Raw genomic sequence first — 25,470 nt, 5'->3', positions numbered from 1 at the left:
CCTCCATCTTAGCCAGAAGTCTGTTTCCAGATACTTTTTGATGTCTTTCCTAATCTCATTCTTGACCCATTCCTTGTTAATACCATGGCATTCAATCTCCATGATTTTGAGTGTTTTGGGTTTCTTTTTCCTTGGGGTTAGTTTCTACTTTCAGTCTTCTGTGGTCAGAGAAAATGCTTGATATCATTTCAATTTTCTTGAATTTGTTGAGGCTTGGTTTGTGTCCTATTCTGTTGTCTGTCTTTGAAATATTCCATGTGCATTTGAAAAGAATGTGTATTTAGCTTCTTTGGGATGAAAGGTTCTCTCTACATATACATATCAGTTAAGTTCATTTCATAGAGGGCATTGTTCAATGCTACAATATCTTTGTTGATATTTTGTTTGGAAGATCTGTCCACTTTTGACAGTGGGGTGTTAAAATCCCCTACTATAATTGTGTTGCTGTCCGTAAATTTCTTGAAGTCCTCTAAGATTTTCTTTATGTATTTGGGTGTTCCTATGTTGGCTGCATCTATATTTACAATGTTTATGTCTTCTTGGTGGACTCTTCCCTTGAGTATTATGAAGTGACCTTCTGGGTGTCACTTTATGGCCCTTTTTTTGAAGTCCATTTTGTCTTATATGAATATTGCTACCCCAGCTTTTTTTTTTCCTATCCATTTGCTTGGAAAATTTGTTTCCAGCCCTTCACTTTAAGTCTGTGTAGGTCTTTTGTCCTGAGGTCAGTCTCCTGTCGGCAGCATATGTGTGGATCATGGTTTCTTATCCATTCAGCTATTCTATGTCTTTTGACTTGGAGCATTTATTCCATTTAAATTTAAGGTTTTTATTGATAAGTACTTATTCATATCCATTTTTTTGTACCTGTGTTTCTCTCTGTGTCTCTTTCTCCGTCTCTGTCTCTCTCTTCTCTCCTTCCTTCCTTCCTTCCTTCCTTCCTTCCTTCCTTCCTTCCTTCCTTCCTTCCTTCCTTCCTTCCTTCCTTCCTTTCCTTAAAGCAGTCCCTTTAGCTTCTTTTGTAGAGCTGGTTTGGTGGAGGTGTATTCTTTTAGACTTCTTTTGTCTGGGAAGCTCCTTATGTTGGCCCTCTGTCTTGATTGGGAGGCTTGCTGGGTAATGTAGCCTTGGTTGCAGGCCTCTGGTTCTCATTACTTGGAATGATATTTTTTTCCCATTCTCTTCTGGCTTGGAGCATTTCCATTAAGAAGTCAGCTGCTAACATTATTGGGGATCACTTGTATGTTACTTCCTCTTTCTCCCTTTCTGCCTTTAAGATTCTCTCTTTGTCTTAGAATTTTGCTGTTTTAATTTTGATGTTTCTTGAAGTGGGTCTCCTTGGTTTCCTCTTGATTGGGACTCTCTGTGTTTCCTGAATTTGTGTGACTTTTTCTCTCATCAAATTAGGGAAGTTTTCCATCATTACTTTTTCAAATATGTTTTCTATCCCTTGCTCTTTTTCTTCTCCTTCTGCTATCCATATTATACAGATATTATTATTTTTCATGTTATCCTGCATTTCCCTTAATCCCCCTTCATTCTTTCTGAGCCTCTTTTCCTTTTCTTGTTTTTTTTTTTTGGGGGGGGGGTGCTTTTTTCTACTTTGTCCCCCACCTCACTGATCTGATCCTCTCCTTCATTGAGCCTGCTTTTGATTCATTCTAGTGTGTTCTTCAGTTCAGAAATTGTATTCTTCATTTCCTCTTGGCCCTTGTTCATAGTTTCTATTTCCTTTTTCATGTTGATATAGTTTGCAGTGAGTTCATTTTTGTTTCCCTGTAGTTTCTGGTAATTTTTTGTGAGCTCATTGAGCTTCCTGATAACCATTGCTTTGAACTCAATGTCTGATAGTTGACTTGTGTCTATTTCATTTAGCATTCTTTCTGAGGCTTCCTCCTTTTCTTTCCTCTGGGGATTGTTTATTTTCCTTCTGATTGTTTGTGAGACTCTTCTTGTTAGCCTCTGCTTCTTAAATTGATCTATTCTGACTCCCTGGGTTTATGGTGTGAACTTCTATGGTAGAGTACTAGTGAGATCCAGTGTCGCAATCTCCTTAATCTCCTGAGCTTGCTGGTCTTGGACTGTTGTTTATGTTGCTTCCCTGTATGTCTTTGGGTTTTTATTGCTGTTGGGTCTTTCTTTTTTAGTTTATTCCTTCCAGCTGGTTAACTGAGGATCACTCTGTCCACCATGTCTTGTATTCTGTTGTGCAGGTGTGGAAAGGTTGTGTTGAAGCTTATTCTTCTGTGTGTACAAGGTTTTGATGCTTCTCTCTCACTCTTATTTAGTTGTTTGTTGTGGGTAATTTCTTCACCTTTTAGTTGTATTTCCAGATCATTCCTGGAAGAGGTTAGTGTGGCTTCCCCTCCTTCCTTCACCTTCTTTCATTGTTATCTGTTAGTGGTTCCTTTGTTGGTGCATTTCCTCTTCCAGCAGGTGTACTGGTATTCACTGCTCCTGCCTTGCAAGTTCTCTGTAGTATCAAAGTGAAGTTTGTGTCTTTATCTCTGTTGTTGGGATGAGCCCTGTTTTGGTCTAACTCTTGTTGTTTCTCCTCTCCAGGTATTATTGTCTCACCATCTGATTTTTCAATGTCCTGTATAATTTTTGATCTCCAATCTTCATATATTCTGTAATACCATTGGCTGTTCACTCTGTTCCTCAGAAGATCAGCTATGTGTTTCACCTGTGCACTGGGGGAACTGGATGTTGCTTCCACCTACCTCATTGCTATCTTCTCTTTCCTGTTGCCATATTTTTCAGAAGCCCATAAGTTTGTCAAGGGACTTTGATGTTAGCATACCCACAGTACAGTCCTGAAACCAGGAAGGGGTGAGTTCAGTCTTCATTTTAATCAGATGAAACTAAGATCTAGAGAGTGGTGCTGCTTGCCTCTGTCTCATAGCTAGTTAGAGAAGTGAGATTACAACCATACCCTCTAAGTTCCCTCGATAGCAGAGGCTATGTAAGGCATATTCACCACAGGTGCCCAGTTTCAAGCACCCAGCATCCAGCACAAGGGTGACCAGTGTTGACTGCATAAATAAGCAAATGTGAAGATGTACTTCTTGGCTTCCTCCACCATATTTTTTAAAGATTTTTATTTATTTATTTTTAGAGAGGGAAGGGAGGGAGAAAGAGAGAGAGAGAGAGAGAGAGAGAGAAACATCAATGTGCAGTTGATGCAACCCAGGCATGTACCCTGACTGGGAATCGAACTTGCGACACTGTAGTTTGCAGCCCGCGCTTAATCCACTGATCTATGCCAGCCAGGACTTAATGTTTTGTAAACTATTTTTAAACCCTTTCTAGGAGGTATGATCATATAGGACTAACCATTTCTAATGAGTTATTTTAAATTTATAAAGCTGACCAAGCAAAACTTTTGAAAGTTGATACCATTTGCCACTCTGCCTTTATTGACAATCAATACTCTTCCTTAGTAATCATTTGCTCTCTGTGTCCCATCACACATCATTCTTAGCTGCTCTTGTCACACTGGGGTATGTCATCACCTTTCTTTTCTTTTGCCCTTCATCTCTGTGGACTAAGTTTTGCTCTGTTTTTGCTCTATAATGCAGGTCTAAATATGGGTTATGGTTCTTATCTCCCTTTGTATTTTCATCCAAATCCCTTTTTTGTTAATTATGGTAAAGGGTGGGTTGGGGATACAGGGCATTCACTGATATACTGGGGCTGGCCCACTGATCTTCCTGGCTAGCCATCAGAAGCTTACTGCCCTCACACTCCCATATCCTTTCCTGGCTCTTTCTCACTCAGCTCAGTAGGAGAATGTAGGCCTGATCCTGGAGGACACCTGGTCCTGTGGCCCTACCTTCAACCTGGAGAAACATATTCCCCAAAGGCCTGTCTGTCCAAGACTTGTAAGCATAGAGCATTAATTCTTGTCTGATCCCACTCCACACCCTAATAGGAGCTTATTCTTCATCAAAATTACAGCTCTCAAACACTGAGCTGGACCCACATGCAGCTGCTGCTTGGGAAGGTATTAGATCCCTTTCAAACCAGCATAGACTCCTCATCAGACATTATCCAATGCACAGAGCCTTTCAATTATATGTACCTTGTGTCCATAAAGACATCCCCTTTAATCTCCCAAGTAGGTATTTCTTTCATATACTAAAAGCTCATTTCAAAATGCTATTTTCTAAGTAAATGTTATCTGAAAATATAGTCCTGTGCCAAATACACCAAGAGATTAGGAGAAGAAGAAGAAATAGGGGACTATATCTCATGGAAAAAAATGTCTGTGTGTGTGTTTATGTCTCTGTGTATGTCTAACAGTTTAAAATATAGCGCAGAGCATCAGCAATACTGAGACTACTGGCTGGTGGATTGAGAGATAAGGTCTAACTCATACTTTGTTATTACTTTCAACTTAAAAGATACTTTCTTAGTTTTTTTCATATGTATTCATTAATTTCTGGCTTTTAAAAAAATTACTGATGATCAATTACAGTTGTCCTCATTTTTCCCCAATGCTCTCCCCTCCTCTGCCTAGGAGCCCTCACATTCAGTGCCCCCCCCCCATTATCTTTGACTATGGGTCCTTTATATATGTACATTGACATTGCCCTTCCCCATTTTCACCCTGTTATCTCCCTCCTGGTGCCCTTTATGTCACTGTCAGATTGTTCTTTATTTCAGTATCTCTGGTTATATTTTGCTACCTTGTTTTATTGATTGGGTTACAATTACAGATAAGATCGCATTTTAATTGGCTTTCACCTCCTGGTTTATTTCACTTAGCATAATGCACTCCAGTTCCATCCATGCTGACCCAATGGGTAGGAACTCCTTTCTTTCTCCTGCATAGTATTTCATTGTGTAAATTTACCACAGTTTTTTATTCACTAAATTACTGATGGTAATTTAGGCTGTTTTCAGCACATGGCTATGGTAAATAATGCTGCTAGGAACATTGCAGTTCATAGTTTCATTGGGATTAGTGTTTCACTATTCTTAGGGTATCAGCACTGGAATCACCAGTTCAAAATGCAGTTCTATTTTTAGTTTTCTGAAGAAATTACACACTGTTTTCCACAGTGGCAGCACCAATTTGCATTTCCACTAACAGTGTACTAGGGTTCCCTTTTCTCCCCAACCTCGCCATAACTTGTTTCTTGACTTGTTTATGATGGCCATTCTGACTGGTGTGAGGTGGTATCTCATAGTGGTTTTAATTTGCATCTCTCTCATGGCTAGTGATGCTCAGTGTCCTTTCACATGTCTATGAGCCCTCAGTACATCCTCCTTGGAGAAGTGTCTGTTCAAGTCCTTGGCCCATTTTTAAATTGAGTTGTTTGTCTTCTTTGTGTGGAGTTGTGTGAGATCTTCATATATTTTGGAGTTCAAACCATTGTGTGAGGTGTCATTGGCAAATATATTTTCCCATATAGTTGGTTCCCTTTTCATTTTCCCAATGTTTTCTTTAGCTGTACAGAAGCTTTTTAATTTGATGTAGTACTATAAGTTTATTCTCTCTTTATATCCCTTCCTGTAGGGTATATATCAATGAAAATATTGCTGCATGGAATATCTCAGATTTTCCTCCCTATGTTCTCATCTAGGACTTTTATTGTGTTATGACTTATATTTAAGTCTTTTATCTGTTTTGAGTTTATTTTTGTGTATGGTGTAAGTTAATGGTCAAGTTCCATTTTCTTTCATGTAGCTGTCCAGATTTCCTAATACTATTTGTTGAAGAGTCTATTTTTCCTCCATTATAGTCTCCTGCACCCATTGTTAAATATTAATTGACCATAGAGACCTGGGTTTATTTCTGGGCTCCCTATTCTTTTAATTGATCCATGTGTCTGTTCTTAATCCAGTACCAGACTGTTTTCATTATAGTGGCCTTGTGATATAGTTTGATATCACATATTGTGATACCTCCTACTTTGTTCTTCTTTCTCAAAATGCTGAGGGTATTTGGGGTCCTGAGTTCCCATATAAATTTTTATATGGGAAATATGTCTTCTATATCTATGAAATATATCATCAGTATTTTAATAAGGATTGCATTGAATTTATAAATTGTTTTGGGCAGTATGGACATTTTGATGATGCTAATTCTTCCAATCCATGAACATGTATATGCTTCAGTTTATTTGTGCCTTCCTAATTCTTTTCTTCAGTGTAGTGTAGTTTTCTGGGTACAAGTCTTTTACCTCGTTGGTTAGGTTTATTCCTATATATTTTATTTTTCTTATTACTAGAGTAAATGGGATTTATTTGTAATTTTTATTTCTGATATTTCATTGTTGCTGTACAAAAATGCCTCTGATTTCTGAATATTGACTTTTTATCCTGCCATTTACCCAAATTCAGTTATTTGGTGAAGTAGTTTTTGGTGGAGTCTGTAGAATTTTCTATGTATACTATCATGTCATTTGCAAACAATGACAGAGGTACTTCCTCCTTTTCAATTTGGATGCCTGTTACTTCTTTTTATTATCTGATCTGATCACTGTGGCTAAAATTTCCAATACTATGTTGAATAAAAGTGGTGAAAGCAGACACCCTTATCTTTTTCCTGATCTTAGGGGGTAACCTTTTTGGTTTTGCCATTAAGATATTGACTGTAGGTTTTTCATATATTGCCTTTATTATATTGAGGTATGCTCCCTCTACTTTCACTTGTTGAGTGTTTTTTTTATCATAAATGGTTGATATACTTTATAAAATACTTTTTCAGTCTATTGATATGATCATGTGATTTTCCCTTTCTTTTCTGTTTATGTAATGTTTTAACACTTATTGATTTGCCAATATTGTATCATCCTTATATCCCTAGGATGAATCCCACTTGATCATGCTGTATGATCTTTTTAATGTATTTATGGATGTGGTTTGCCAATATTTTGTTCAGGATTTTAGTGTCTATGTTCATCAGTGATATTGGCCTCTTGTTTTCTTTATTTGCTGTGTCTTTATGTAGTTTTGGGATTAGTATGATATTTCCCTCCTGAAATGAGTTTGGCACTCTTCCCTGCTCTTGGATTTTTTGTAATAGTCTGAGAGGGATAGGAGTTACCTCTTCCTTAAATATTTTGTAAAATTTTCCTGTGGAACAATTCAATACAGGGCTTCAGTGTGCCATGGATTTTTTTGATTACTGCTTCTTCAATTTCATTAGCTATTATCAGTCTGTTCAGGCTTTGTGCTTCTTATTGATTTATATTTGGAAGATTATACATTTATAGAAATTTGTCCATTTCAACCAGGTTTTCAACTTTTCTGGCATATTTGTTCACAGAAATTTCTTACAACACTTTGTATTTCTGTGGTATTGGTTGTAATTTCTCCTCCTTCACTTATGATTTTATTTATTTTAGCCCTCTGTCTTTTTTTCTTCATTAGTTTGTATAAATGCTTGCCAATTATGTTTATCTTCTCAAAGAAACAGTTCCTGTATATATGGATCCTTCAGATTGTTGTTTTAGTCTGTGTTGTTCAATTCTGTTCTGATCTTAATTATTTCCTTCCTTCTATTCACTCTGGGCTTTGCTTGCTGTTGTTCTTCCAGTTCTTGTTGATGTAGGTTTAGGTTGTTCATTTGAAATCTTTTTATCAGTTTTAGGTAAGCCTGTATTGCGAGGAACTTCTCTCCCAGGACTACTTTTGCTGTCCCAAAGTTTTGGACTGTTGTCTGTTCATTTTTATGTTTCCAGAAACTTTATGATTTATTCCTTGATCTCATAATTAACTCATTCATTGTTTAGTAGCATGCTATGCAATGTCCATGAATTTGAGTGATTTAGAGGTTTTTTTTTTTCCTTTTGTTTGGTTACTAGTTTCAAGCTCCTGTGAACTGAGAAACTGCTTCATATGATTTCAATTTTCTTAACATTTTTGAGGCTTGTTTTGTGTCCTAATATGTGACCTATCTTTGAAAACATTCCCTGCGCATTGGAAAAGAATGTGTATTTTGCTTCTTTGGTATGAGAGGATAATATATATAATTTGATTTAGGGCATTGTTCAGTGCAACAATATCCTTGTTGATATTTTGATTTTGTTTGGAAGATCTGTCCATTATTTTATTTTTTGTTTATATTTTTTATTGTTATTCAAGTACAGTTGTCTCTATTTCCCCCCACCACCACTCCTCCCAACCCAGCCATCCTCACCTCCAACCCTCAATCCAACCCCCCTTTGGTTTTGTCCATGTGTCCTTTAGAGATGTTTCTGAAAACCCTTCCCCCTTTTCTCCCACATTGTCCCCTTCCACCTCCCCTCTGGCTACTGTCAGTTTGTTTTTAATTTCAATGTCTTTGGTTATATTTTGCTTGCTTGTTTATTTTGTTGATTAGGTTCCACTCATAGATGACATCAAATGGCATTTGTCTTTCACTGCCTGGCTTATGTCACTTAGCATAATGCTCTCCAGATCCATCCATGCTGTTGCAAAGGGTAGGAGCTTCTGATTTCTTTCTGCTGCATGGTATTCCATCATGTAAATGTGCCATAGTTTTTTAATCCATTCATTTACTGATGGGCACTTAGGTTGCTTCCAGCACTTGGCTATAGTAAATTGTACTGCTATGAGCATTGGGGTACATAGGTTCTTTTGAATTGGTGTTTCAGGATTCTTAGGGTATAATCCCAGCTGTGGAATTGCTGGGTCAAAAGGCACTTCCATTTTTAGTTTTCTGGGGAAATTCCATTCTGTTTTTCTCAGTGGCTGTACAAGTCTGCATTCTCACCAGCAGTGCCCTAGGGTTCCCTATTCTCCACATTCTCTCCAACACTTGTCACTTGTTTTTTGTTAATTTGGTTATGATAGCCATTCTCATGGGTGTGAAGTGGTATATCATTGTAGTTTTAATTTGCATTTCTCTGATGGCTAGTTATATTGAGCATCTTTTCATATGTCTCTGGGCCCTCTGTATGTCCTCCTTGGAGAAGTGTTTGTTTTAGTCTTTTGCCCATTTTTTAATTGGTTTGTTTGTCTTCCTACAGTGGAATCATGTGAGTTCTTTATATATTTTGGAAATCAAACACTTGTCTGAGATATCATTGTCAATATGTTTTCCTATACATTTGGTTCCATTTTCATTTTGATGATGTTTTCTTTAGCTGTGCAGAAGCTTTTTATCTTGGTGATCCCATTTGCTTATTCTTTCCTTTACATCCTTTGCTCTAGGGGACATATCAGTAAAAATATAGCTGCATGGAAAATCTGAGATTGTCCTGCCTATGCTCTCCTCTAGGACTTTTATCATGTCATGACTTATATTTAAGTTTTTTTTTCATCTTGAGTTTATTTTTGTGTGTGGTGTTTTAGCAGTTGAGATTCTTTTTTTGCACATAGCCATCCAGATATCCCAATACCAATTGTTCAAGAGGCTATTTTTACTACATCTTTTGCTCCTGCCCCCTTTGTTGAATATTAATTGACCATATTGACATGCGTTTCATTCAGGTCTCTCTATTCTATTTCATTGATCACTGTGTCTGTTCCTATACCAGTGCCAGACTATTTTCATTGTAGTAGCTTTGTAATATGGTTTGATATCACATATTGTGATATCTCTTACTTTGTTCTTCTCAAAATTGCTGTGACTATTTGAGTTTGTTTTTAGTTCCATATAAATTCTTGAAATATTTGTTCTATGTCTGTGAAATATATCATTGGTACTTTAATAGGGATTGCATTGAATCTATAAGTTGCTTTGGGTAGTATTGACCTTCTGATGATGTTAATTCTTCCAATCAAAGATCATGGTATATGCTTACATTTATTTGCGTCATTCTTAATTTCTTTCTTCAGTGTTATGTAGTTTTCTGAGTACAAGTCTTTTACCTCCTTGGTTAGGTTTATCTGTATGTACTTTATTTATCTTGTTGCTATATCAAATGGGAGTTTTTTTCCTGATTTCTGTTTCTGATGTTTCATTGTTGGCATAAAAAAATGCCTTTGATTTCTGAATAATGACTTTGTATCCCACTGCTTTGCCAAATTGACTTCTTAGGTCAAGTAGTTTTTTTTGGTGGAGTCTATAGGGTTTTCCATGTACACTATCATGTAATTTGTAAACAATGACAATCTTATTTACTCTTTTCCAATTTGCATGCCTTTTCTTTCTTGTTCTTATGTCATTGCTGTGGCTAGACCTTCCAATACTATGTTGAATAGAGGTGGTGAAAGTGGATAGCCTTGTCTTGTTTCTGATCTTAGTGAGAACACTTTCAGTTTTTGATAATTAAGTATAATATTGGCTCCAGGCTTTTCATATATGGCCTTTATTATGTTGAGGTATGTTCCCTCTACTCCCACTGTGCTAAATGTTTTTATCATAAATGGGTGCTGTACATTATCAAATGATTTTTCTGCATTGATGGATATAATCATGTGACGTTTTTCTTTCTTTTCATTTGTATGATGTCTGTTGCTCATTGATTTGCAAATGCTGTACCATCCTTGCATCCTGGGATGAATCCCACTTGATCATGGTGTATGATCTTTTGAATCTATTGCTGGATGCTGTTTGCCAATACTTTGTTAAGGATTTTCATGTCTAAGTTTATGAGCGATATCATCCTGTTGTTTTCTTTCTTTGTTGTGTCTTTGTCTGGTTTGGGGATCAGAATGATGGTGGCTTCATAAAAAGAGTTTGGGGGTCTTCTATCTTCTTGGATTTTTTGGAAGAGTCTGTGAAGGATAGGGGTTAACTCTTCCTTAAATGGTTTGTAAAATTATCCTGCGAAATTGTCCAGTCCAGGACATTTGTATGTTGGGAGTTTGTTGATTGCTCCTTCTATTTCATCAGCTGTTATTGGTAAATTCAGGCTTTCTGCTTCTTCTTCATTCAGTTTGGGAAGATTATATTTTTCTTCTTTTAAGATTTTATTTATTTATTTATTTATTTACTTATTTATTTACTTATTTACTTATTTTAGAGAGGGAAGGGAGGGAGAAAGAGAGAGAGAGAGAGAGAAACATCAATGTGCGGTTGCTGGGGACCATGGCCTGCAACCCAGGCATGTGCCCTGACTAGGAATCGAACCTGGGATGCTTTGGTTTGCAGTCCACTCTCAATCCACTGAGCTATGCTAGCCAGGGCTATTTTTCTAAAAATTTGTCCACTTCACCTAGGTTTTCAAATTTCTTGGTATATAGTTCTTCATAGTAATTTGTCATAATCCTTTGTATTTCTGTGGCATCAGTTGTAATATCCCCTCTTTCATTTCTGATTGTGTTTATTTGGTTTGTCTTTCTTCTTTTTTTTTTCTTGTTGAGTCTGCTTAGAGGCCTGTCAATTTTGTTTATCTTTTCAAAGAACCACCTCCTGGGTTTATTGATCCTTAGAATTGTTTCTTTAGTCTCTATATCATTTAATTCTGCTCTAATCTTGGTTATTTTCTTCTTTCTATTTTCTGTTGGCTGTCTTTGTTGTTGTTCCTACAGTTCTTGTAGATATGGGGTTAGCTTGTTTATTTGCAATGTTTCTATCTTTTCCAGGTAGGCCTGTATCACTATGAACTTCCCCTGATGACTGCCTTTGCTGTCTCCCATAAGTTTTGGACTGTTGTAAGTTCATTTTCATTTTTTTTCTGGAAACTTTTTGATTTATTCCTTGTTCTCATTCTTAACCCATTCATTGTTAAATAGCATGCTATTCCATCTCCATGAATTTGAGTGTTTTTTACTTTTTTTACTTTGAGTTTGGTTTCTAGTTTCAGTCTTTTATGGTCAGAGACAATGTTTGATATGATTTGAATTTTCCTGAATTTGTTGTGTCTTCTTTTGTGTCCTGTCATGTGGTTTATCTTTGAAAATGTTCCATGTGCATTGGCAAGGAATATGCATTTTACTTCTTTGGGATGAAAGGCTCTCTCTATATTAATTAAGTCCACTTGATCTCATGTGTTGTTTAGTTCCACATTATCCTTGTTGATATTTTGTTTGGAAGTTATACCCATTGTTGACAGTTGGGTATTCAAATCCCTCACTATAATTGTGTTGCTGTCTATACATTTCTTGAAGTCTTCCAGAAATTTCCTTATATATTTGGGTGCATATATGTTTATAATATTTGTGTCTTCTTGATGGATTCTTCCCTTGGGTATTAGGAAGTGTCATTCTGTTTCTCTTTGTGTGGCTTTTGTTTTGAAGTCTATTTTGTCAGATATAAGTGTTGCTACCTTGTTTTTTTTTATTTCCTGTCTGTTTTCTTGGAATATTTTTTCCAACACTTCACTTTCAGTGTGTGTAGGTCTTTTGTTCTTAGGTGTGTCTCTTGTAGGCAGCATATGTGTGGATCATGTTTTCTTATCCATTCAGCAACCCTATGTCTTTGATTAGAGCATTTAACCCACTTACATTTAAAGGTATTACTGACGGGTACTTAGTCTTTGCCATTTTTCCCCATTTGTACCTCTGTTCCTCTCTCTCTCTCTCACTGTTTTTCTTCCTCTTCTTAAAAGAGTCCCTTTAGCATATCTTGCAACACTGGTTTGGTGGAGGTATATTCTTTTAGCTTTCTTTTTTTCCTGGAATATCCTTATTTTGCCTTCGATTTTAATTGAGAGTCTTGCTGGATAGAGTAGGTTTGGTCGCAGACTTTCGTTTTTCTCAAGTTCTGCATTTCTAACACAGTCCCAAGTAATGCATTTTCTCCTGGTTGGTGGACCACACTGAGAGTAGCAAGGCTAAAACCTACATGGGCTATTCAGCTCTCAGCTTGTGGGGGAAAATGTTAATGAAGTTAATACTAAAGGATAAAGCACAGTTTTCAGATCAACAGAGGATTTTATTTTTTTTATAATTATTCTGTCCTTCTTTAGCAAGAGAAAATTAACTGCCTTATGTCATATTTAATCTAACTTGGTTAAGTGTAAGCTTTCTTTAGGCAATTATTCTTGCAGAAGTTTTAATCAGATTCCTTATTACAACTTTCAACTTTGCTTAAGCTACCTGCCTGCACCAGGAATTGAACACACACATGATTCCACCACATGTGTGCTACAGATAACTGTGAGGTAAATGGTGGCTTGCCACTGTCCTAATCAAGTACCATGGGCAGCATTAGACTGCATAACTGGCCATGGCTGGGACCCAGTGCATAATTCATAATGGAATTATTCATCTTAGCCATAATGTATGGAGCATACACTGTTTTCCAGGAAACAAGTTCAGCACTTTCCCTGCATTTTGTTTTTTAACCTTCATAACAGTCCTGTAAGTTAGACACTCTTACTATTTCTGTTTTACAGCTAAGAATACTGAGACTTAGTAACAAACAATATGAAGTTGAAAAACATTTTTAAGGGCACTATGAGACAAACTTCAATATTAAATTTCAAACAAATGAAACAGGAAAAAAAACACAAGGTTTTTGTGTTTAAGGTTTAACCTTAAGTTACCTCTTGATTTGGGAAGTGGGTATCCCTCTTACAGTCTCTCCCTAGACTATGTTTGCCCTTTGAAGGCTCTCAATGCCAATCTCCTTATCAGAATTGTCCACTTCCCATGTATGTCTGATTTGTTATCTGATATATTGCTGACACCAGATTAAGTGGTAATTTTTCAAGGCCAGAGGCTTTATCAACCACACACACACTTTGTTTAATGCCTGGTACATTTAAGATAACTAGAGTGAAGCCATAAAAAAGTTTTCTCTGTAGATCTCTGGGAAAACTGTCCCCAGGCATATCTACTGTCTACTATCTATGTTCATATGGTCCATTCCAATAGAATATAATCATCATTGGATCAACAAAACCAAAATACTTTTCAAGTGCAGGGCACTTGATTATATTTCAGCATTTTCATTCATATGACCTCATTTGATTGCTACAAGAACATTGGTGATGTTGGAGTGGGGTGTCATGGGGGTTAAATGAAACAGGTATCCTCCCCACTTTACCCATGAAGCTCCAGGACCTTTTAGCCAAATTCATGTGGCTGAGTTCTGAAGATGGCGGGGGGAAGTTCACCAGGCTACTGTAACTGTTTCTTAAACACCACACCAAGTCTAGCTTGAGAAAATAAAAAAGAATCTGGGGTCTACTACAATATTCATCCTTGTAGTCATATCAAAATGCAAACAGAACACAGAATTAATCCAACACACTTTCTTCAAGTGACATAACAAGATAGGTTGCAAGATTTTGAAACCCTTAATGTTAGGATAACCTTGTTGTATTTGATTCCTTCAAATGACAAATCTCACTGAGGCTAGAGTAAAAGATTTATAGTTGATAGCTAATAATTTCACATATATTAACAGTTTGGAAAGAACAAATAGGGAAATTTAAATGTGCTTTATGTTTCACATTATTGTGGTTTTTAAATTGCATTGTTTTAAATGCATAATAAACATGGTACAAGCATGGTACTAAATTCAAACTATACAGAAAAAGATACAATGAAAAGTGTACCTTCTTACTCTTTATTGTCATGTTACCCAATTTTCCAAAGTTTTCTACTGTCACCAGTTTCTTATGGTTCTTCCAATGATATTGCACACATTGATGAATATTGATAGATTTTCTTTTAAAATAAAGGTTTTTAAATTATAATAGTAATACCTAAAAAATTACTGTATGTGGAATGCCAGAACATTCAATAAATGGCATTGAAAATCACATAAACAATTTATAAAACAAAACTCATACATCTTCTTACTGAATGTGTCTTCATAATCATGTCTAAAATATATTGTAAACATGAGAATTAAACTACCTAAATGGATGACAAAAATTGCAACTTGCAAAATTGCAGTGTCTCACCCTAACACAAGAAAGAAGAAATAACATAATACAACCATGAGCAGCAAAAGCTGCTCAGTCCTTCTGAGTGGGACCAGATTGCAGGTTCCTAATCAGGAAAGAGTCACTGACTGTTCCATCATAAAATTCCTTAAAGATGTGGTCAACACATGCCCCCGACAATCCCTGTCCTGTCCATTGCAAATCAGGTGTTTTTCTTTATTTCCCTTAAACTTGCTATCTGGTGGACTTAAAACCTTTGACTTCTTTTGTATTTGGTCCCAGTGATCATATGCAACATAAGAGCTCTTGGCTTCAGAATTTACAATGAATTTCTCTCAGATATATGTACTCTTTTCCACAAGAATTCACAGAGATCTATCTCCTTCACCACTCTATCTTAGTGTCAGTTTTTATTTCCCTCTATTCCCAAAACACCTGCCACTTTTGTCTTTTCCTGCTCTTACGTTGCCTCATGCTTTTTCTTATCTTGTTTTTCCAACTAACACCACCTTTTCCCCTCTCTTCTGCTTGCTTAAATCTTTACCTTTTAATCTCAAATTCAAATTAACATGACATCTTCTCCAATGATTTCAATTTTCATGTATACTTCTCTGTTCTAATTTTTTAAAATAATTGCATCACTGTCTATTTAATTATTTTTGAATTATTTCATTTTCCCCACTTGAGAACATGATTTTATTGTTTTTAGTTTTTATTTTATTATTTAAAAGCTTTCAAAAGACTGTTTATCTCCTCTATACTGTTTTCTACCTCCATGTAACCCTCTTTCCCTCACAACTACCACACCATGGCCCATGTGCTGAACTTTTCCCTGTTCAACTAAATTGTACATTCCTTGATAACAGGAGCAATAGTGTATAGTTATTTTGTTTATCCTAGAATTATGAATTGTATATAATTTTCTTGTTATGAAAAATATTCCAAATTGTCTCATAATAACAGAAAATCAGCACAAGCAAGGTCACCTGGTAAAGAACAATATTTAACTATGAAATATCTACATATTGCTGACTTTCAACAGAAGCCTACACTTAGTCCAGCCTACCCAACACCAAAACACCCTGAATCATGTTAATTTGATAAAAATAATTAAGTAAATAGGTTGCGTAATGATGGGTTTATAATATTTCAACTGGTTGTATGGATGCTGACCCTTCACAGTGTCTGAGTCATCAGCTTCAGGTCTATTTTCAAAATGTAACTTATTTGGATGAGCATTTTTAAGGTGATTGGTATTTACAGAAGTAGCTATCAATGTGTCACAGAGTAGACATATATGCATGAACATAAGAAATGAATGGTATGACTCTTACTGAAAATGAGTGCTACACACACAGAGACATTACTATTTTTAATTAAAATGATTCCATTATTATAGTTTCTATGAAACATGAGCTACTCTTGTCACATAATTTTGATACATTAACCAGCCCAACATATATCATGCCTGATATTAACTCCCTTTCCAGTTGATGATTCTTTGTGGCATGATTAATTTCCTCATAGAATTAAAAATATCTAATAAATTTTGGATTAAATATGAGGTTGAAGGACTTTTACAAAAGACAGAAGTAAATCTCTTAGCCCACATGCACTGCTAATTATTATACAATTATATTATGAACAATAAGGTGTTCCCTTCCTATGATAAATGGACCTGAAAATTTCCCCCAGCATTTTAATCACAAAGACTATTAATAAATAGGCAGGAAAAATGACAGTTTCTACAAGAATGCCCTCCCATTCTTTGCCTAAGACTATCAATGTCTTATTTAAAACTGACATCTTAAATCTTCTATACAGAAGACCTCTAAGTCAGAAATCCCAGTTGTTTCCAACATAATTTCCTATGCCTGTTATTTTGAATGACAATAAAGGGAATACTGAATATTTAATCCCATAATTCTATCTTCCTGAAAATCTTGTGTTCTAGCTAACAGTCTCCATTCCCATCAGTGGTAAAATAAAGGTCAAGTGCAAATGAGAGAATAGGATATCACACTTTCTTCATACTTGGAGTGCTCATTTGATATTGCACCCAACTCACTTTTGATATCAAGAGGAAGAATCTGATCATGTAATAAGATAGCTAAGTACAGGCTGCCTTATTCAACACTGACTCCTGTCTATGGAATAGCAGAGCTTACACTTGAATCTAGATCAATAGCAACAAGAATGGCGTTCCCATATTATAAATGCACAGTTAAAAGGTGATCTAAAATGAAATGAAAATAAATATAGGCATTTCTCCAAGAACTAGCAGAGTCTGTGGTATTGACAAATAGGCTAGTAGTAATAGGATCAGAGTGTTTGGATTTTGTCACTAACAGGAATTGGTTATGTGGAGGAATTTCTCATGAAGAGAACTTTGGAACTTTAGCAATTCTAAAGAAGGCAGAATTTAGAATAAAAAGGATTTAAGGAGGGAGAAGATAGTGGCTGAGTAGGTGGAAGCTGAGTCCACTAGCTCTTGCCCACAACTCAGGTTCTTAGTGATCTTCCAACAAATAACTTGAACAATCAATGGAATCATAGCTAATACGAAGTTTTGAAGCCAAGGAGTACAGACGAGGCTTTACAATTGGTGGTAAGGAAATTTTATAAGTTGAAGGGGAAATACCCCATGCATGGTGTCTGCAGCACCAGAAAGACTAGTCAGAAATCTCAGCTGTGTGGCTCCCTCCCCTCCCAGGGAAGAGGGCCCCAACCTCATGCAAGGAACTCCCAGTCCCTGGTTGGGAGTGACTTGAGAGGATATATGGAGACAGAGAAATCCAGGCTATACACACAATAAGCAGCACATCCATAATTGCAGTGCCAAATGCCAACCAGGAGGGTGCCAGAGAGAGAAAGGGACTCTATCTCTCAAAACAATTAGGGGCTGCACATGGATTTATCAGAGGCAAACTGTGGCCAGCCATAACCATGAGAGACTTTTGACTTTTTGGAGAGGTGGTGTGCACAGAGAACTGGACAGTGACTCGTAACTGCAGTGGGGGTGACGCAGAGAGATTTTTTAAAGGGGAAGCTGAAGCCTGCTCAGAAGGGACTCCATGGGCATCTGCCGTGCCACCAAGGGGACAAGATTGAAATTGTAATTTGCTCTCACTGATTACAGGTGGGCAGAGAGATCAGACAGTTGCACAGCAAAGGGATTTCTGGGCCCCATCCTGGTGCAGCTAGAGAGCCAGGGCTATGCAAAATGGAGAGTTCAGGACTGTGTCTACTGCAAGGGCAGTGGGTTGGGACTTGGGCAAGATTAAGCACCTGAGATTATTTACAGCCAGGAAGAACCTCCTTCCCTGGTAGAGTTCAAACCTCTGGGAAGGGAAGGACGTACCCAGTCCCCACTTCCTGCAGGATTGCAAGTACCACATCCAATGGGGAAGCTTTGCAGATCAGTCAGGACAGGCTCAAGAACCCCTTCAGGGTGCATGTCTGCAGGAGAAAAACAGTCAGAGAAACTCCAAAAGAGCCCATTTTGAACTTCACTCAGAGAGACAAAATAAAATGGTTCTTAATGTTGTATCCCACTGAGGCAAGCAAGGCAGGGAGATTAAAAATCAGTGTAACAAAGAATAATCATGACCCTTCCCAGCCTTGGCTGCCATACAGAGCTGCTATCAACATTAGGGTGGTCAGTCACATGGGCTGTGAAAGAATTCCAAAAGAGAAGAATGCATAGAGAATAAAATTTTTATCCACTCTCTAAGAAAGGAGAGGGGCATGGTTTGGAGAGATCCATCAGCATCAAGGGGTGGGGGCTTTGAGCTTTTATTTGATTGTAACTCAATTAAGAAGTGGTGGGGGTTGCTGTTGCATGGCCCTGAGCAGTTGGGGCATTGTAACAGGCTGAATTTTGTTCCAATGTTGTCTTCTGTCTGTGGCTATGAGGAGCAGTTAGTTGTGTGGTTAGCTCTGTTCTTGCTTTCCAGTAATTTCCAGTCCTGGGGACATAAGCTCAGAAGAGTAAAATGGCAGTCATGTTTAACAAGGTCATAGGCCAGCTCTGCAAATTGTGCTGATGGGGAACTCAAATGTTGGAAAATTTTAGGTAGTAGCTAATAAGCTTAGTAATCAATGATTGTGAAAACTATTGTTTCAGGAACTGAAGGTATGACCCACCTTGACTCCAGGAGACCACAAGCAGTTCCAACTTTGTGTCTCAGGAGAACTGCAAGTAATCAAGATGATATTTGAGCCATTGTATTCAGGGATGAGAAACCCACACAGATAAAGACCACCACCCAGGACACAGATATAAAGACCACTACCCCGGATACAAATAAAAGAATGTTGCAGCTTTTATCTAACCTTTTCCCTGAATTCCAAACCCTTTACCTACCCTTTTCTCCTTATAAAAGGTATTGGTTAAAAATGGAACTTAAGACAGTCTGTAAGAGTACAAACCCACCATCTTCTGAGATTACCAGCCATCTGAATAAAATGTCCATACAGATTCAATCCTTCTCTCTGCTTATAGGGTCTGATAGGTGACAGGCAGCACAAACACTGGCTTTTCCAGTTTCATATTCTGGTGACTCTGCTGGGAAACACTTTGGGACCCTCCAGTAAGTTTGGGTATTCAGTGGGGAGTCCCCTTGACTGCCTGGACTGGGATACTCAAAGTGCAGATTTGGAGACTGCCTAGCACCTGCCAAGTGATTTCATTTGGGGACTCTCCTTATCTGACTCTCAGCACCTCCCATCATATTCATTCTTTTATTGAATTGCTGAAATTTCTGGGTCAGATTATAATTCCAGGTCACAATTTAGATTGTCAGGAATTAAGGTGCATTCTGGTTTAGAGAGCTTTGTTTGTTAAAAAGGTTTCTGCTGGTTTAATTAAGGTACCATCTGGTTTACAGGGGTCTGTCTGGTAAAAAGATGCCTTCTGGTTTAATTAAGGTGCCTTCTGGTTTATAGAGCTCTGTCTGGTGGAATGCAGGGAAGAACCTCTATTCTAGGGAGCAGCCTATTGGTGCAAAGTTTGGCTGACTGGTTGACCTATGCTTATTAATCTATGACAAAAAAAGAAAATTACTTTTTTATTGTAACATTGGCTTACATATAATGTAGACTCCAGAGACTGCTGGCCACTGAATGGGTCTTTAAACTACTAATACTGCAATTAGAGTTGTTTTGTCAAAGATCAGAGAAGTTGGATGAAATGCCTTACATAGAAGCTTTTATGAGTTTACATAATAAAGATGCAGAATTAAAGGGAAATAAGGTAATGGCACAAAGAAAAGGGAATTTGCCTGTGAAAGATGGTAGAAGTTCAGAGGAGAGGAACCAAGATCTACATATTTTTTAAAAATTTTTATTTATTTATTTTTAGAAAGAGGGGAAGGGAGGGAGAAAGAGGGAGAGAAACATCAATATGTGCTTGCCTCTTGTGCACCCCCTACTGGGAACCTGGCCCACAACCAAAGTATGTGCCCTAACTAGGAATTGAACCAGTGACCCTTTGGTTCACAGGTTGGCACTCAATCCACGGAGCCACACCAGCCAGGGCAAGATGTAGATATTACAGCTGCTGTGAGCATGGTCAGGGTTCCCACAGTCCCTCCAGTCCTGGGGGATCTTCCTCTTTACTCAGCTGAGGGGACTGGGAAAAATAAGCCTGAACTGGTCTTGCCATCTCTAACTCATCAAGGGACCAAATTTGGTGGAGGACAAGCCCCTACTGGGCAGGGCAATACCTCTTGCAAAGACCTCCAGTGGGAGTAGGGCCAAAGGGCCAACCTGCTGTGTATTATTGGGCACACATTCTGTTTTCTACTTTGGGTCTATTAAATTTGAAAAGCTCAAATCCTTCTTATAGAGTAATCTTACTAAATGACTGACTTAGTGTCTTCAATTTTTATGACCTACCATCCAATTGGGCAGATGTACAAGTCTTACTAAATAGTTTGCTTATGAGTGATGAGTGGAGCCCGGTATTGGATAAGGCAAATGAAGCTTGGAGACTGTCCCAAGAAAATCCAGATGGGGCTCTCAACCCTACTAAGGCAACACCTTTAACCAAGCCCAAATGGGACCTTAATGGGAATGGCCTTCCTCTCTTAGAGCATTATAAGAGGTGCATTCTTGAGGGAATGAGGAAAGGACTCCATAAGCAGCAAATTCTGAATATGGTGTAGGTAATACAACAAAAGCCCAGAGAGGACCCCTCTGAGTTTTTTGAAAGAACCTACCAGGTTTTAAGAAAATGTACTGATTTGGATCCACAAGTCCCTGATAATATTAGAATGGTGAATATGACCTTTATCTCTCAAAGTGTACCTGACATCAGAAAGAAACTCCAGAAGTTGGAGGGGGGTGTAGACCTGAATACTTCCCAACTAGTACACATTGCTTTCAAAGTTTATAATAACAGAGAACGGAAGGCCCAAGTGTCCACCATTTTCTTAGAACAGGCTTCAGGGCAATTCCACCAGTGGGCAAGAGGCACATGACTCCCATCTAAAATGCTTGCCACTGATCAATGTGCATACTGCAAAGGAAATGGGCACTGGAAAAATGAGAGCCTCAAGTGAGGGAAGAGGGGGCCAGAGCCTGAGAACTCAAGAGTTATGCTGGGAAAAAGAAATCATTCTGATGATGATTCATGGTGCCCAGAGGTTCTCTCATTACAACAACCTATTAAAGTCACCCCCTAGGATCCTTGGGTAAGATTAACAGTGGGGGGCAAACTGTAGACTTTCTGATTGATATCAGAGAAACATTCCATGGTCAATAGACCTCTGAGTCCTGATGGCAGGCTGTGACTCTAACCATAATTTCTGGAAGCCCTGAAAGCCAATTTTTCTTAAAACCATTGGAATGTGCTGTGGAGGATACAGTTTTAATTCATAACTTATATATTCCTGAGTATCTGATACCTCTTCTGGGAAGAGACTTTCTGTCAAAACTCCATACCCAGATCACTTTTTTTTCTCCAGAGTAACAACAGCTCCACCTACAGGTCCCTCTGGAGCATGCAAGGCAATTCCTCATGAGATCACATGGGGAGCAGGAAGAAGTACATCCTTTGCCAGAGAAGTCAAGAACAAAGTAAACCCCATCGTGTGGGCTGCCAGAAGGCCAAGGAGAGCCAAGTGAGCCTCCCCTGTTAAAGTTTATCTCAAACCAGGAGAGAGGGATCTCAATAAGAGGCAAGATCCTTGTGGAAGTAAGCTCTAGAAAGAAGACACGCAATAAATCAAAAGTTTCAGGAATATGGACTTATTCAGTTCTGTCACTATCCATGAAATACCCCTATATTGCCCATTATGAAACCTCACTCTAATGAGTATGCAAAACTTAAGGGCCATAAATGACATTACACAGGACATCGACCCCACTGTCCTAAACCCTTACACTTTGGTGAATAGTACACCCAGGGACTATTTCTGGTATTCAGTATTAGACTTAAAAGATGCCTTCTTTTGCATTTCAGTCGATCAAAACTTTTAACCGTTGTTTGCTTTTGAATGGCAGAACCCAGAATCTTGGGTTAAGACTCAGTATTTCTGGACAGTCTTACTACAAGGGGTTGAGAACTCTCTGACAATTTCTGGGGATACCCTGAGTCAGGACTTAAAGGACCTAAAACTAGACAGAGGAACTCTGCTACAGTACATAGATGACTTCTTAATTACTGGGACATCATTTCAGCAATGTTTAACTAACACCATAGCTACCTTGAACCATCTGGCATTTTGTGATTATTAAGTATCAGCACAGATTTAAGAAGGCCCAGATTTGCCAACAAGAACTAGGGTTTCTTGGCTTCATGCTTAAACTGAACAAAAGGAGTATCATTGGAAACTTAAAAGAAACCATAATCCAAATAAGAGCTCCCAATACCAGGAAACAGTTAAGAGGATTCCTGGAAATGTCAGGCTACTGCTGCATTTGGATATCAAAATTTGGACTCATTGCTAAACCACTATATGAAGCTCTGAAAGGACAGAAATACAGCCCTTTAGAATAGATGAGGGAGTGCACTCAGGTTTTTGAGTCCCTGAAGGCATATCTGGCTTCTGCACTGGCCTTGGGGTTTCCAAACCTACTAAATCCCTTTCGATTACACATTCATGAAAGGCACAGCACTACCCTAAGAGCCATCACCTAAATGCTTAGTGACATTCTACAACCCACTGCATACTTGTCAAAGAAACTAGATCACACTGTCCAGGGGTGGCCAGCTTTCTTGAGAGCTGTGGCAGCCACCTGCGAGCTCTTAGAGGAAGCTGAAAAGTTTTCCTTGGGACAGCCTATAACCATTTATGTACCCCACCAAGTGTTGAGCCTACTGGAGCAAAAGGGAAATTCATGGCTCACTGTTGGAAGAGTGGGTAGGTACCAAGCCATTCCTCTAGACAACCCCAATGTCTCCCTCAAAACTATAAGTTAAATCCTGCCTCTCTCCTCCCAGAGCCTGACTAGGCTGTGCTAATATATGACTGTACTGAGATAACTGATGAAGTTTATTCTAGCAGAATTGATTTATAGGACCATCCTCTAGAAGAGGCAGACAGGATTCTACATGCAGCTGGAAGCAGTTATATGGACAAAGGAAACAAGGGCTGGGTATGTGATTATGATTCTTGAAGGAGTAGTGGAGGCTAAGGACTTGCCACTGGGAACCTCTGCTCAGAAAGCTGAACTGATTGCATTGACGAGGCCACCGGCATTGTTGCACAAAAAGAGAGTGAATGTGTATATCGACTCAAGGTAATCTTCCCTAGTTTTGCAATCACATGGTTCCATATGGAAGGAAAGAGGGCTATTAACCTTCAATAAAAAATGAGATTAAGCATGCAGCAGAAATTTAAAAAGTATTAGAAGCTGTTCAGGTACCTTTATAGGCGACAGTTATGTACTGACCCAGGCATCAGAAAGAGGACACTGATGTAGCTAGAAGAAACAATCTAGATGATCAATAAGCAAAACAGGCTGCTAAAGAAACATTTATAATACATTTGGTACCTGTTCTAGACTTGTCACAATTTGAACCTGAATAGTGGACTTCAGACTTAAAGAAAGCTAAGAGTTTAGGTTTTGATGAAGAAGGTCCTGACAGTGAATGGAGAAAGAATAAGAAAGGAGTTATACTGCTTCCTGAACATTTAGTAGAGTTAGTAATGAAGCATTTGCATGAGGCCACTCACTATGGAAGAGACTCATTAACCACCTGTATTAAACTGTGGCCCGCAGGTCCTGGAATTTCTAAAGCCAATCAAAAAGTAATTGCTAGATGTGTTATGTACCAGAATAACAATCCCAAGACAGATCCCCAACAAAAGAAAGAATGTAAACAATACCAAGGACAGAGCCAATTTGAGGATTGGCAAATAGACTTTGTCCAGATGCCAAGGGTCTGAGGGTGGAAATATCTGTTAGTTTTTGTTGACACCATTTCAGGGTGGGTAGAAGATTATCCTACTAGAAGGGAGAAATCCTCAAGTTAGTGAAAGCCTTACTGAAGGAAATAATTCCTTGCTTTGGCCTCCCTGGCAGAATACGGAGAAATAATAGACCTGCTTTCATTTCAGAAATTACACAGAAGGTTAGTAAATTTCTAGGAATCAAATGGAGACAGTACATAGCATGGAGACCTCAAGCTTCTGGGAAGGTACAGAAGATGAATCACACCTTGCAGAAAGATATAGCCAAACTGTGCCAAGAAACTCATCTCCATTGGGATCATGTTTTACCTCTTTCCCTGCTCAGGATAAGGGTGGTTCCTCGAAGTGAAATTCAATTGAGTCCTTATGAAATTGTGTGGGGGTGACCATTTCAGGTCATGATTGGGGTTCGAAATATGTATATAGATTAATAAGTGAAGGTAAAGAACTGTGTACAACATTTAAGTTAGACCTTAGCTGTAATTAATAACCTTGCTTATATTAGAGACCTTTCTTTTACTTTGAAGGTTTGCTGCTTTCCTTTGAGCCTGGAGACAAGGTGCTACTCAAAACCTGGAAGACAGGATCCCCAGAGAGCCAATAAGAAGAAAAGTGGATTGTACCTTGGGAGGTGCTCCTCACTACCCCCACCATGGTGAAATTGGCAGGAATAAACCTTGGATTCATCACACCAGAATAAAGAAAGCACCAGAGGAACAATGGACCACCATACCATAAGAAGACCTGAAATTCATCTTTTGAAAACAGTGACTTATGTTCTTTTCATTACTTTTTGTTTAACCCCATGTTATGGGCAGCTTATCTCTTTCCAATGACATGAAAATATTTAGGTATATTTAGCAAAAAATGCCTTAAACATTTCTGACTTTTGTCTTGTAGGAGGAACTTACATTGAACAACCATTCACTTCATGTCTTAGGTGTTTCTACTCTCTTGGAAAGCATTTGAAATTATACTTTGTTTAAGCATATCAATAAGAAAATGACCTACTCTGATATTTACAATTGGAGACTTGTGGTAACTCTAAAGGACGGGGAAGTACTTTCCTTAAACTTTGTTAATGTAGCCCCAGCTAGATAGTGTGCAACTTTTGTTAACTGTAGTGAAAACTGTTTTGTGTTTCCAGTAGACATGAAGATGAATTGCACCACCACTACTAATGTATCTTATGCCCTTGCTTATGTTAAACTGCCTTCAGGATGGTTTCTAATATGTGGAAAGACTGTTTATTCATATGTTCCAGTGAACAGTTCAGGGGCACCATGCTCTATGGGAAGACTGCCAGTGTT

The 25,470-nt window shown here is 38.1% G+C and overlaps 1 protein-coding gene across 1 annotated transcript in view; it reads right to left on the bottom strand.

Moving 5' to 3' along the window:
• AFF2 (AF4/FMR2 family member 2) overlaps nt 1-25,470 on the bottom strand; it is a 572,513-nt gene that overhangs the window by 63,326 nt on the left and 483,717 nt on the right. The gene's annotated exons all lie outside the window — the stretch shown is intronic.

Source organism: Phyllostomus hastatus, unplaced genomic scaffold (assembly GCF_019186645.2).
Source record: "Phyllostomus hastatus isolate PE091 unplaced genomic scaffold, TTU_PhHast_1.1 phas_scaffold_397, whole genome shotgun sequence".
Taxonomy (NCBI): Eukaryota; Metazoa; Chordata; class Mammalia; order Chiroptera; family Phyllostomidae; genus Phyllostomus; species Phyllostomus hastatus.
This window is presented reverse-complemented; position numbering and strand designations above follow the sequence as displayed.